This window comes from Ostrea edulis, chromosome 7, assembly GCF_947568905.1.
Source record: "Ostrea edulis chromosome 7, xbOstEdul1.1, whole genome shotgun sequence".
In the NCBI taxonomy this organism is placed as follows: Eukaryota; Metazoa; Mollusca; class Bivalvia; order Ostreida; family Ostreidae; genus Ostrea; species Ostrea edulis.
The window spans coordinates 11641414-11656262 of NC_079170.1; the positions used below are offsets into that span (position 1 = coordinate 11641414).

General features: G+C 33.3%; 1 pseudogene; it reads right to left on the bottom strand.

The window, feature by feature from the left end:
• Positions 1 to 14849, bottom strand: part of LOC125655371 (fibrinogen C domain-containing protein 1-like) — a 49430-nt pseudogene that overhangs the window by 20915 nt on the left and 13666 nt on the right.

Sequence of the window (14849 nt, forward strand, 5' to 3'; positions counted from 1 at the left end):
ATTATCGGACCTCATTTCATACTTTCATGAGGCAGAATCTATTCAAAACCTTCTAGATGGGAAGAAAAAATCTGTCTGTCTAAAGTTTTCATGCAATCGTCATATCTTATGAAAAATGTGATTTTTAGGATTACACATTCACGTATGATGAAATATACCTGTATTTTTATCTATTCGTGAATTTAACTTTCATAATTCTGATTTATGCAAAGTTGTTGATGTTATTACATGGAAAGTGAAGATAACGAGCAGTGATCAATGTCAAAACTCCCATAAATAATGCAAAATTAAGAGTAGGGTAAACACGAACCCCTATATACACCAGACGTGGGATCAGGTGCCCAGGAGGAGTGAGGATCACCTGCTGTGAGCGCTATATCGTGACAAGGTAAATGGAATAATCCGTATTAAAAATCAATATCCAATAACGGTCAAAGAATTAGTTTGAAACACGTCAGACATCAATCGATCTAACGACAGTTTGCATTTACTTAAATTCTAAAGACAAAGTATTTGAAGAAACGTTTCCCAACAACGCACATATGTTCGCATTAGCTGATCCCGCCTCTGGTGTGTCCAGGGTCCGTGTTTGCTCAAGTATCTATTTCGTATTGCTTATAGGAGTTATGAGATCACTGTTTGTTATTTTCACCTTTCTTATACTTCTCAATAACTAAAGTAATGCTGACTAAAATATGCTGGGGTTTCTCATTTACTTTCTTTCTAGTCTTTTATGATAAGGTCTTCGAACAGTTTGTTGGAATTCCCATGGGCACACATTGTGCTCCTTAATTAGCTGACCTCATTTCATACTTTAATGAGGCAGAATGTATTTAAAACCGTATAGATGCGAATAAAAAAATATCTTGCTGTGGACTTTATCTCGATATTTTCGATATATCAACTACGTTCTATCTATTAACAATGTTCATACGATATCTCCCCCAAACTCGAAATGAAAGACGGAGTCCTCCACGTTCTATTCGTACTTAGATTGAACATGCCTGTAAATATCAACGACAAACTAAGAGCCTAAATTTATGACAAACAGGATGATTTCAGCTTCTCCATCGTTAAGTTCCTATATCTATATACATGTGCCAATATTTCACTCCATAACCTGCATATTGTATTTATGTTTCTCAATTGATTCAATATGCACGAGCGTACATGAAAGGTGAAGATAACGAAAAGTTATCAATCTCATAACTCCTATAAGAAATGCTAAATAAAGAACTCGGCAATCACGAACCCATTGACATACCAGAGGTGGGAGAAGGTGCCTAGGAGGAATAAGCATTCCCGGTACACCGGTCACACCCACCGTGTACCCTATGTCTTTATCAGTTTTTAACTCAAGACAAGCTTCTGACGAACAAGTTGATGTTTTAGGGTTTCATAAGTCTCGCTCAAAGTCAGTATTTTGCAAATTTTATGGTCGTTATAGCGATTCAGTTTTGCAATACAACCTGTCATTAGGAAAAATGTTGTCTGAAGTGCTTCATATCTATTGTTAGACCGCTCTTGATACACTGATGTTGACAATCAACTACACCGTTTACCTGATGAATACATAGGCAAACACGAACCTCTGGGTACGCCAGAGGTGGGACCAGGTGTCTAAGAGGAGAAGGCATCCCCTGTGAACCTGTCGACCAGTTACACTCGATACGACATAGAAATGCAATGAGTATCATCAAACACCAATTAATTAAAATACACCAACAGGTCAGAGAATGAAAAAAAGAACTACAACTGGAATTTTAAGGCACTGTTGGAAGATTTGATCACCAAATACTACAATTTTAAACATAGGTAAAGTTAACGAGAAACTCGGGCATCATTTTAATATCTACTTCATGTCATGAAAGTTCTTTTGCGTATAATCAGAGTGCTGTGTATGAAAGTAATTTTGGTGAATACATTACAAAACAATGTAGATACAGGCTTTGTTAACTGGAGACAGTACAGACATGTATTCATTATCTTACCTATCGAATTATTTGATGGTTTACTAAACACGAAAGGGTATATGACAAACATCTTGTCTAATACGAGCTTTTGATATTTATGTTACGTATATACTCACCTATTTGTCGAATTTGGGGAAGTATTTGTATTGGAGGGATATAAGTTTCTATGTGACTGAAATGTTTTAATGATGAAATATTATGTTATGATTTCGCTGGTAAAATAATGAACAAAACAGAGCAAATCACTCTCTTTACAAGAGTTTGTATTTTGGAGAGGGGTTTCAGACCAGACTAAAGAGTGGTATGTTGCCTTGAATCATACCAACTCCGGTAGTGAAACATCGGAAATAATAAAAAAAAAACTAGAGTAGATTGTGCATGATATCATCAACTAAATTTTTTATCAGGCGGTGAGTGAAACAATCATACAATCCACTTAAATTTCGAAAGATGCACTCTTTGTACTATTAACATGCCGTAGTTGTAAGTGTCTGGCTGTTGAAGCCCTTGAACACTGTTTTTATATACATTATAGATTCGCAGCTGTATATGTAGGTACAATTTGTGAAAACCTGTATTCTGAGAATGGCAATTTCTTAGTGATAGTGCAAATGATGATGAGTCCAATTATCCAACCACATCATATGACAACAATTTATCAAATAGTCAATACAACAGTGTGATTTAAGTGCACAATAATAACAGCCTTACGATTATCGCATTTCACGACATTTTTCCTGCATGAAAATGTACTTGAAAACATTTGAACAATTCGATATTATATATAATCATTGATCAAATCATTTACAATTTCCCTATTTGGTATACATGAAAGGTAAAAATAACGAAGAGTGATCAATCTCATAACTCCTATAAGTAATACAACATAGAGAGTTGGGCAAACACGGACCCCTGGACACACCAGAGGTGGGATCAGGTGCCTAGGAGGAGTAAACACCCCCTGTAGACCTGTCACACCCGTGAACCCAATATGTTTATCAGATAAACGGAGTTATCCGTAGTCAAAATTAGTGTGCAAACAACGACAAAACAATCGGTATGAAACCCCTCAGACAGCATTTGATCCAATAATAGGTTGCTTTGGCAAACTAGATCGTTATAGCGACCATATGGAATATGATAAAGATAATATCGTGCACAGGTACATTAATGCATTTTCGCAGCTTAAACGAAAATTCACATTTACATGTATTAAAACGACCTCGGTTCTAATGCATACTGATAGTAAAATCTAATTACACATGGATCTGTTTTAAAATATTATCACCCATTACCAGAGAGTGGCATGTAACCTTAAACCATATCAGCACACGGGGATAAACACCGGAAATTAAACTAAAACTAGAGTGGTTTAGCATGCAGTAAGTTAAACAATAATACAATCCACTTAGATTTCGAGAGATGTAATCTTTGTACTATATATAAACATGCTGTAGTTATAAAGCCGATTAACCATTATATCAATCAAAGTTAAACCAAATTTCATTATGAGTAATTTTATCTTTATTCAGTGTGCTGTTAATGTTTACATTTTGTGTACCAACTGTTTTTCTTGCTAATTCTTGCGTCACATCTGTTGTACGTGTAAAGAAACACCCAATGTCTTCTTTGTTAACACTATTTATATCTAGTTGAGTTAAATCGTTATCAATTAAATCAATACACCGTCTGTCTACATTTCCACAATACATTTCACTATTTTCCCATGGCCATGTTTTTATCTTGCACCTGCATATTTGGATTGTAGGTTTAGATAAGTTTTGATTTTCATACTTCCTTGTTCGTGTATTTACAATTTCAAAACTGGTTAGAATGAAAGAGGAAGATAAAGACTATTTTGAAGAAAAAAAACCACAATCTAATATTTTACATTTTGTTGAAAGCTTGACTAAGAACACATGTATATAGGATAATTGCATGTTGAGTGTTTGGTCATTGATCATGTAGACCACACATCTAATTTTATTTGGAATACATGCTACTCTTGCTAATGGACTGCTGATATATGAGGGTCGAAAATTAAATTCATTGCTTCACTTTACCTCTGTTGTGGTGTAGTATAAAATGAAAGAAATGGTAAATCCACGACCTAGTAGAGTACTACACGGATCACTAATGGTGCGTATATCGTGTACTTCTATCTGTTGCAACAGAGATACAAAAATACATCATAGTATTCGCCCTCCGTTTCGAAATCCTGTTGAATTGTCTTTTTATTAATAACTTATAATAAAGGTGATGTCGTAAACAGGGAGATTAAAACATTTTCTGAGACGAAATCTTTAACGGGACTACACTTTCATTAGAACTGACCGTGTTCCTAATGCAAAATAATATTAACAAGTATAACATTACCCCGCTCTCATAAGTGTGGTTAACTATACAATCGCAACCATATACTAATTTTGAGGATTTCTATTTTGATTTACTATTTCCTTTTCTCATTGTGCTAATGACTGTGATGGATTAAAGCCTGACGCATTCGTAGAAGTACACACGTTTTGGTGAAATCGTTCGATTGCATTCGGTTATCAAGTACGTTGTGTAGACCTAACATCATGGTCGTCGTCTATGTTCTTATTGACTTGTTATGTTCTGAAATCAATTTCCCATGAGAAATAGCAATATTTTCTCACTGTTTATGTCAAGGAGTGGGCTTTTGTCAAAGTAAGGGCCTCAAATGCTCTACTTCCGGCAATAAAGTTACAGAAATAAATATGTACTCTATCATCTATAGGGAAAATACACCATTGCGGCAAATACATACTATATCTAAGTATAAACCACATGTTATCTTGTCCTTCCTTATGCACTGTAACGTAAACACGTGTTACGGAAATAGATTATATATTTACATAATTACTGACCTGAGTGAAAATTGAAAATAATGAATAGTGGTCAATATTATAAAGAATACAAAATTATGAGTAGGGCAAAGACGGACCCCTGAACATAAAAAATGCGCGAGTTTTGAAACTGAACATAAATGTAAAATCATGCACATGGAAATCTAGTAGTTGATGCTCTAAGGTAGATGTTTTGTACTACATTTATAATGAAAGGATCGAAAGTCTCTGGTTATGTTTCATGTACGTTTGATCAATGGATATTTTCAGTTAGGACATGCATATATAGACATACACATAAAAGGCAAAAATAACGAACTGTGATCAATTTCATGAATATCACAATGATTACAAAATAGAGAGTTGGGGAAACACGGAAACCTGGACATGCCAGAGGTGGAATCAGGTGCCTAGGAGGAGTATGTTGGTGTTTGTGTTGGATAGAACATATTTTATTGATCAAATCAAAGGGATTAAGAATAGGTTTTAATAACGTACTAGCCACTCACCTAAATATGTTGCTAAATATTGTTGCTTTTGTATATTTCCTCCTTAATTATTTGCAATGAAGATACCACAAGCAAACGCGGAACCGAAAAATGAAAGTTATGAACATATTATCTTCACATTATAGAAACCTTCGTTTTAACTTTATATGATACAACCTATCATTGGGTAAAGTGCTGTCTGACACGGTTGATACCGATTGTTAGGACGTTCTTGGCACTCTGATTTTGACTGCGGATAATTCCATTTACCTGACTAAGATATTAGGCTCCTGGTGGATGTGGCCGGTCGACAGGAGATGCTTACTCCCACTAGGCACTTGATCTCACCTCTTGTGTGTTCAGGGGTCCGAATTATCCAACTATTTATTTTGTATTGCTTATGGGATTTATGATATTGATCACTGCTCGTTATCTTCACCTTCCATGCTTGATATGTTGACCCATTATTCGTTTTAAAGAAAATTATCCGACAGCATGTGTTCGGAATGATGTAGAATTCTGTATTTGCTCATAATTTACAGAATGTAATAATCATTTCACTGATATTTACTCAAGTGTTAACGATAATTAACGCTAGGATTTATGTTATCAAATTCTTTTATATGGATTCATGAAGGGGAAACTGGAGCTCAATATTTTTGTTACAACATATGGCCCTTTATGTTGCCCAGATATAAATGTTACATATTCACATTATTCGTGCAGAGTTCAAAGAACAGAATTTGAAAGATATGTGGCATAAACATAAGTTATGTATGGTTTGCATATAGAATATATTAAATTATTTTTATTTGTACTTCGGTTGCATTTCTATTGAATGAATTTGTGAAATAGAATTCCAGGATCATGATGTAATCCTTTTCTGTGTTGTATGATGCATGACATGCCATTTATCTAAAGTATTATCAATATTTACTAAGTGCTGAAGGCAAACACACTCCATTTTCTTTGTTTGTTTTTTTTTTTTTTTAAATCGAGGCAGGTTTGATGTTACATGGGTTTCAGCAGTTACGTTTAAAGTTAACATCTCACAAATAATATGGTCGTTATAACGATCTAATTTGCCAATACGACATATCATTAAACCAAATGCAGTCTGACGTGTTTCATACCAATTGTTAGTCCGTTGTTGGTTCACTAATTGTTTACTTCTGATTACTTCGTTTACCTCACCAAGATATAAGGCTCACAGTGCGTGTGACTAGTTTCCTAGGCACTTGATCTCACATCCCAATTCTTATATAGGACTTACGGGATTGATCACTGTGTGTTATATCTACTTATCTAAATGTTAGCATATTTTAAAAAATTAATTTACGACAAAGAAATCAAACACTATAATGAGAAGCGAATGTAAAGAACAATGGTAATGCACGGATTCATTACCAAAGTAGAAAGTTCGGCCACACTAAACATTTGATAAATTTATTTATTTTAAAAGTAATAGTAGTTGAAATCATAACGGTTATTGTCATTGAATAATAGCTAAAAAAAAAAAAAAACAAATAAGATGGAACATATCGATATATGTGTTACTGAAAATGTATACCTACAATTAAAAAACCAAATGCAAATATGGATATTTGATAGACCTTCCCGCATTATGCTGAAGAATATTCAACCCACAATATAATTGTCTGTATTCTGAACTTTAAGACAAAGAAAATTAATAGCTCTCTTAACGTTTTGTAATATGTGTAACTTGTTTCATATGCATATAGCATTGATGATTTTTGCGCGTGTCGTCAGTGGAATCATCGTTTGTGGTGAAAGTTGTTCAAATGGAGGTTTCAAAAAGCGTTATGGTATGTATATGTCATTTTGGGGTATTGTGTTCAAACCAGTCTAATATATGTAACACTTATACGGTACAAATTTTGATGCACCAGATGCGCATTTCAACAAATGATGTCTCTTCAGTGATGCTCAACCGACATGTTTTGGAAATTCGAAATAACAATAAACTTGTAAGAGCTAAAGGAAAACTAGAGTGCCAGAAAACTGGAGCCAAATTCATCCAAGGATCAGAGCTATGCATGAGGGAGATACAATCCTTAATTTTGAAATGAATTTCTAAATTTTACCCCAGCAATTAAATATGCATTCGTATTTTCAAGCTACATGTAGTAACGAAGTACTTAGCTACTGAGCTGTAGAAACCCCCGGGGACTAACAGTCCAATTCAATCATGAAATAATATATACATTTCAACAAAAATGAAAACAAAATACGGAGAAAAAAGAAAGAAAAAAAAAAAGAAAAAGAAAGTGTATAATAAAGGAAAATTAAATTTTTAAAAGTCTGAATTTGATTTAAGGTAAAATAAATAAACAATTATTTCAAAATTTGAAAAGATAATATTCTTAATTATTATTTATGTTGATACTGGTATATGAAAGGAATTTTGAAAGCAATGTAGGAATGTGTACATAAAAAGGTCCAACGAGTTGTCTGTTTTAAATGCGTCTTGAATCAAGCTTGCTCTGTGATTTAAGTAAGTTAGATATATGCCAAGTATACTGTATCAACTTAAATCAAAACTATTGCGTATTTGATAGCATTATTACGTTAAATGTATTGTTAAAATTCATCTAAATTACTGCTTAGGAAAAGGCGTACCCATCCGTCGATCAAAATGAAAATAACATATATTGTGTTGGCATTCTTTGCAATTTTATGACAACTTCACGCTCCTGTCATCAAACACAGATTATTGATCAAATTAAACGTAGTTTGGGTTTGCTTATATATTCCTAATTTAAATGCAAGATTCTGGGACTCCTACTGAGATCGTCAATTTTCTGGGCTAGATGACTAGAGACTGTAAAAAAAACTTGATACTTCTAATTTCTGGCATGAATTATATTCTTTTTGTACAATATCATTCATGATTGCACAAAATTGATAAAATTTATCAAAAGTAGAATGTTAAAATCAATTGTAGAAACTATACCTATTTCTTTACCTACAGATTACAGATGTGTAATACAAGAATGCAAGGGTAGACAATTTGTTAATTCTGGGTACATAGAAATACGGGAACGTTGTTTCTTGGAAAGAGAGGAACTCCGCGACATGAGAAAACAGGCTTGTGATTCTTGTAGTCAATATCCTAAGCAGGTACCAGAAACAAACATTTCCCATTCTAATCTAGAAATTGAGTTTTGTTTTTGACAATAATACTTATGAATTTTCTCTATCATTTTTTCTTATTGCAATTCCCCAGAAAAAGTGAACTACCAGCTAACAAGTTGACAAAACATACGGAAAACCAAAAGTGATTTAAAAGTTTGTTGATGATCTTCATCAGTGTTAACAATAGGGATGTGATTATCTTTATATTTGTAATTCTTGACAGAGATGGCGAAATAGTTATACACTTGTATGGAGTATCATATTGGCAACAAAATCCTTCACAACATACTTGTATAACCCGAATTATTGCTTTATCTTTCAACACAGGGGTACATGTACTTACTATTCATGCTTGCATTGTATTGCTTTATTTGTAATCGAAATCAATTCTTTTTTTCATTGCTATTTCTAAAAGGCAAGTGACTTTAAACAACTTAGTTAAACTAACTTTACAGAACCAAAGATGTATCATCTCCTGTGTATGACCTATGTGATTATATACCCTGAATTGCAAATCAGTAAGAAACAAAACTACAGCCATATATGATTACATAACAGAGAATGACATTGATTTGCTTGTTTTAACAGAAACATGGCTTGGATACCATTGGTATATCCAGGGTCTGTGTTTCTCCTCTTAATTTCTGTATTTTGTCATAGGGTTTTTAAGATTACTCGTTGTTCATTAATTTCACTAGTTCATGTTAGAGATGATTCCGATTTCGCCAAACGTTTTGGTTAATGCGAATGGAACGATGAGTAAGAATAATTGCATTAAAAAAATGCACGATTCTTTTTGTTTTATGTCATTTCTTTAAGATTGATTATGACGAGTTATGTGCATTCAAAACTCTCTGAAATGGATGGTATGTTTATTTTCTCTTCATATATTTCCCTATCCGATCAAACTGTTTTAAAATGTCTAATGCCATTTCTTGGTCGAATTAGGCTGAAAGTCTCACATATGTATGCAATTGTTATATATTAAATCTGTTTTAATCCATGTTTTACAAATTCATTTTCTTTATAGCTGAAATCTGGTATTGGTTGTGGAAGATAAGCTGTGCACTCATCTCACACCAAGTTTGATACAATATCAGAAAGAGCTTTGTCTCACTGTTTTATGTTCAATTGAATAAACTAATAGAAAATTATACATATTCCAAAAATGGACTAATGTGCATATACACACGGTAGGTGAATTCGGTGAACAGTTGCTTCTTACTCTTCCTAGACATTTGATCATATATCTTATGTTTGTAGAGGTCTGTGCTACAGCATTCACAATTTTATATTGCTATATATGTATTTATGCGAATAAAAAACATTCAATATTGTACCCCATCATACATTTTAAATGCAAACAAATCGTACAGTGCCTGGATATAGACCATTTTATATTAATCCAGGTTTTGGTATAGTTTCAACTATACCTCAAATAATATGCAATTACTGGCACAGGGCTCGAAATTAGCGAGAAATACTCGCAAAATGCGAGTACATTTCAAAAATAGCGAGTAAATGATTTACAAACCATGATCGTATTGTATCCGTTTTATACGGTGATGCGCTATTCGCTTTTCTTAAACTTGCATTCAGAATCATACAAACGCTTACATGAATGACTGATTTCAATAATCGTTTCTATCCGGATTTTTCTTTTATGTTTTTTTTAAGAAACTCGGAGTCAAACAAATGCTTTTGAGGTCGGATATCGCATTGTGATGAAAAATATAGACATGTGCCACGAGTCCTGTTCACTTATAGGGGTGATTAAATTGAATTCCAAGTATGAGGTTTTTGTTGTTCATTTATCTTTTTAAAAAAATCGGAGTCTATGTTTAACCAAGTCTTCCGGTAGTCATTTTTATCAGAATGACCTACATGGTATCTACATTAATTTATTGTCATATTGTCTTATTGATGTCGGGTTGTAGTGATGACATGAGTGCGCTGCTCGGCGCGTAGACGATTAATAAAAAAGTCCATGGGACTCGTGCTCGTGCTGCTTATAAACCATGAGTCCGGGATTTGCTTTGAAAAATCACTTGTGACACCCCAGATGTGGCACAAAATTGGAAGACATTGGATTTAGACCTGCAGTAAACAGGTTGTGGATTAGAGGTGCGATGGTCCAGAAACCTAAACATTGCACCATATGACTTACGTAACTTAGTGTCTTGTTCAAATGATGCCTACATGTTGACCCACTAGGATCAATGATGGGGAAAATCATTGATTAAAACAAAAAAAAACTATGGAAAAAAGAGCACTGCTTCATTATTTTTATATTAGCTTGTAGGTTTTCATTTTAACCTGTGGATTTTTTACTCACAGGCTAAAATTAGCCTGTGGTAGAAAAAGTTAATTTCGACCCCTGTTACTGGTGATGTCGATATAATTGAATATTAGTACCTGAAATCATTTATTGTAAAATGCCCTAAATTCGGGGGGGATAAGATTTGTATCATTTGGCAACACAACTCCCACACGATGAAGCAATCGGAAAACGAAATACTGCAAACCTTGTCCGAATAGATAACATGTGTTGTATCATGCTAGACACTGCGTACGATTTATCCCTCTGTTTTTAATAGACCAGAAGTGACAAAACAATTACAAAGATCAAATTCGCAATATAGATAGGCCTATATTTGTTCCAGTTGAAAACTCTGGTGACAACACTGCCTTTGTAAGATTCATTATCACAACCGTATTTAAAACAACCGTGGCTTAAATCAAGCATTTGGTAATCCAATTTATATTCCAACTCCCAAAGACGAACGGGTTCATGTTTGATTTTTAAAAACATTTGATATTCTAGTGTGTGGAAGGAATTATTATAAAATAATGACTGAACTTTAATGAAAAACGGTGTGATTTCAGCTTTTTCATTGTCAAATCTTCCGGATATGGTAGGATATTTTGAGAGGGTTTAGCGTTTACTTTCAGGAAGTTCTTTCTTTCTGGGAATTTGGCTTTGTTTATTCCGTTTTTGATTAATTGCTCTGGGTAGTATCTTTGTAAAAGCGAGTTTTGTAATTCCGCCAACCGACTGTTAAGGATTTCAGTATCGGAAATAATTGTGCAGAGGCGTCTTGCTAACTTGTATGGAATGTTTTTTTCTAGTATGTTTAGGATGACAGGAATCAAACATAAGAAGCAATAATGTCACAACTCTTGAAAATTGAAAATGAAACCGGATGAGTTATTTTCGGCGTTCTAATATATATATATATATATATATATATATATATATATATATATATATATATATATATAGATAGATATATATATTATACTTCTTTAGTGAAGCAAAACAAAAGTGTTTTCTTCTTAATGAAAAAGTTAAAAGTTGATATATATATATATATATATATATATATACCTGCCATTATCACAAGGTATGATATTTATGTCTCTCAACATTTAACTTTTTCATTAAGAAGAAAACACTTTTGTTTTGCTTCACTAAAGAATGAACTGCATCAGAACAATAGCTAGGCAGCGAAGAAACGTATGCTGCAACGATAGAAATGAACTTAAGTGACTTTGTAGGGAATCACCATAGTTATGTAGTTGATGAAGCAATACCGTTACACAAGTAAGGACTTTCATAATTGAAGTAATTTAGTTTGTCATAAAGTTGTGTTCTTAGTTTGTCGATGGCATATATATTCAAACAAATATCCAGATATGAATCAGACATGGTAGTGTCTGGTTTTTTATTTGGAGTTCACTGTGCTATATGAAATTGAAATTTGAACGAAAGTAGATAATGTTGATAAACGAAATGTCGTCGATATATCTTAATGTCGAAAATAATTGAAAATAATGCTTAAGATTAAAAATAAGAATGCCACTGGAGAACTGATTTTCTCATATTGGAGATTTTACATGAAATTTGTCACATAAGAATCCAAAATCAGGTCACCTATTAAGTGTTTTTTTTTCCTCTTTTTATCACAAAGACTTATAATTGGAAAATAATTGAAAATAGTGCTTAAAATAAAAAAAAAAGAAAAAGAAAGCCATGTTTAAACGAAAGTCAAAATTATTTTTTTATTCTGTATTACTCATGTCATTGCTAGCTAAAGATTCCATGATGTAATGCAATTTACAAGATTTTGAATTTTAAAAGAATGATGAAAGGTGAAGATAACGAACATTAATCAATCTCATAACCTAATCTACAAGAATGCTATTTTCAAGATAACATAGACCAATTTTATAAATCCAAGTCCGACAAAATCCAATGAAGGGGATTCCAAAACGTGGACATATAAAAACGCAACGGTGGAATCAGGTACCTAGAAAGAGTGAATATTACCTATTGACAGGTCCCATCTATCATTAAACCCCTTTATTGATTAGGTGAATAGGTACACATATTTGATATTTGAAAAGTTCCTTCACAATTGAACATTTAATGACCATTTCCCTAATTAAAAAATGTACTACATATAAGGATAAGAAAGTGAAGTGCAATTGATATGTGAAACATATTCAGATTTACACGAATTAAAGATTTGCTATCTATTGAATCCAAGACGAATAACTAAATTAGAAGAAGTGCAACATACAGCTGTAATGGGGAAAATGGATCACAAATGACTTTTCCGTGTCTATAATTAATTATGTATAATGATTCCGTTATACTTAGCTCAACGTTCAACAAATATCTATCAAAGTGTATATTTTTAATGAACTTCATTGTTCAAAATGCCGTCTAAAACCTTTATCCAATAACATGTTAAACGTTCTTTGTCAAATGTTCATTTTAATCAACATCTTTAAATGAATTTGTGATCTCCGTGTGTGACACCACCTACAGCTCATGTCTTTTTCTACAATTATATCAACAACACAAATAGTGTTTGCTAGTTACAAATGAACTTGTAATAATGAGGACAAAATAAAAATAGGAAGATAACTAAGCAGACACGAAAGTAAACCTTACAACAACGATAATAGAATCTCCCTACAATTTTACGAAATTGTAGCATAGTAACAATATCAAACAATATGAATCAAAAATAAAATGGCATCCACAATTTAGGCCCAAAATCCTAAGGGAATTAAAAGTCCGTAACCCATCTTTATAATGCGAATTTTATTCAATATTGAAATCTAAATGGCGAATATAAGTATGATGAAAACGTGGAGATAACGAAATTTATCAATCCCATAACTCATTTCATATTCATTGAAATAAAGTTGCATCGTAATCAAGTTTGATACTTTTAAGAATTGGAAATATGTTTATGTCACCGATAGAACAAGTATTTCTATTCGAAAAAGATATGTTAAAAGCTTCCAAATCTAGGGGAAAAATATAAGAACTTTCGTACAAAGACTACTGATGATGAAATATACAGAACAAGGCGAAAAATCACGAATAGATTAATTATCGTTCGTTATCTTGACTTGTCCATTCAATGAAAGTAATTTCGAAACGTCAAATCATTTGATTGATTGTTTTCAGATGTAAGATACTATTTCACTTTAGTCGGAGCAGGCGCATTTCTACTTGATAAATTTTACATGCTTGCGATCCTTCTAACTTAATGTAGAGGTAAGAGTCTCTCCGAAACAGAAGGTGCAGTTTTACTTTTGGCTTGATTATGTTGTCTTTCCAAAGGTTGGAAGTTTTATTTCACAATAAATTGTATCTCTTAATCAGGCGCTGTTTCTAACAACTCATATGTCAGGTTATATACCGCTATTGTGTCATCTAATTAAGCTAACAGTTCAGATAAATCAGGATCCCATGAGGATCCGGGTCAGAATAGGTTCTAAGTACCCCTTGCTTGTCGTAAGAGGAGGCTTAATAGGAAGGTTCTGCGGTTGAGACCGCAAAAACCGAGGCCCGTGTCACATGTGTGGCACGACAAATGTCCCTCTCTCCTCAAAGGCTGTAAGTGCCGACCATATGCCTAAATTTCACACCCCTTCACCTGCAATGACGACGTTTCCATTTGAGTAAACAATTCTCGAAAGGGATATTAAATAGTATAAAACCAAACCAAACCGGATATATCAGCATAGACAGAAAGAAGCAAATGATGGTCAATCTTATTTGTACACTGCGCCAAACGATAATTTACTTGATATCATCATACTGTTGTCGTGATAACGATCGATGAATGAAATGAACTCAGTTGGGTTGTTTAGTTCTGTTAATGCTATGTTTTGTAGATAAATTTCAATATAAAGTAGTTGTGGTTTTTTAGTTAAAGTTCACTAGAATGTGTTCAAACGACCAATGAAGGAAAGCGTGAGTTTGGGTGCATTCGTACGAGCGTGTGTCGTGTGTGAGTCATTTTAATGAAATGGTGTCTAATTATTATGAAATTGTTGACGGT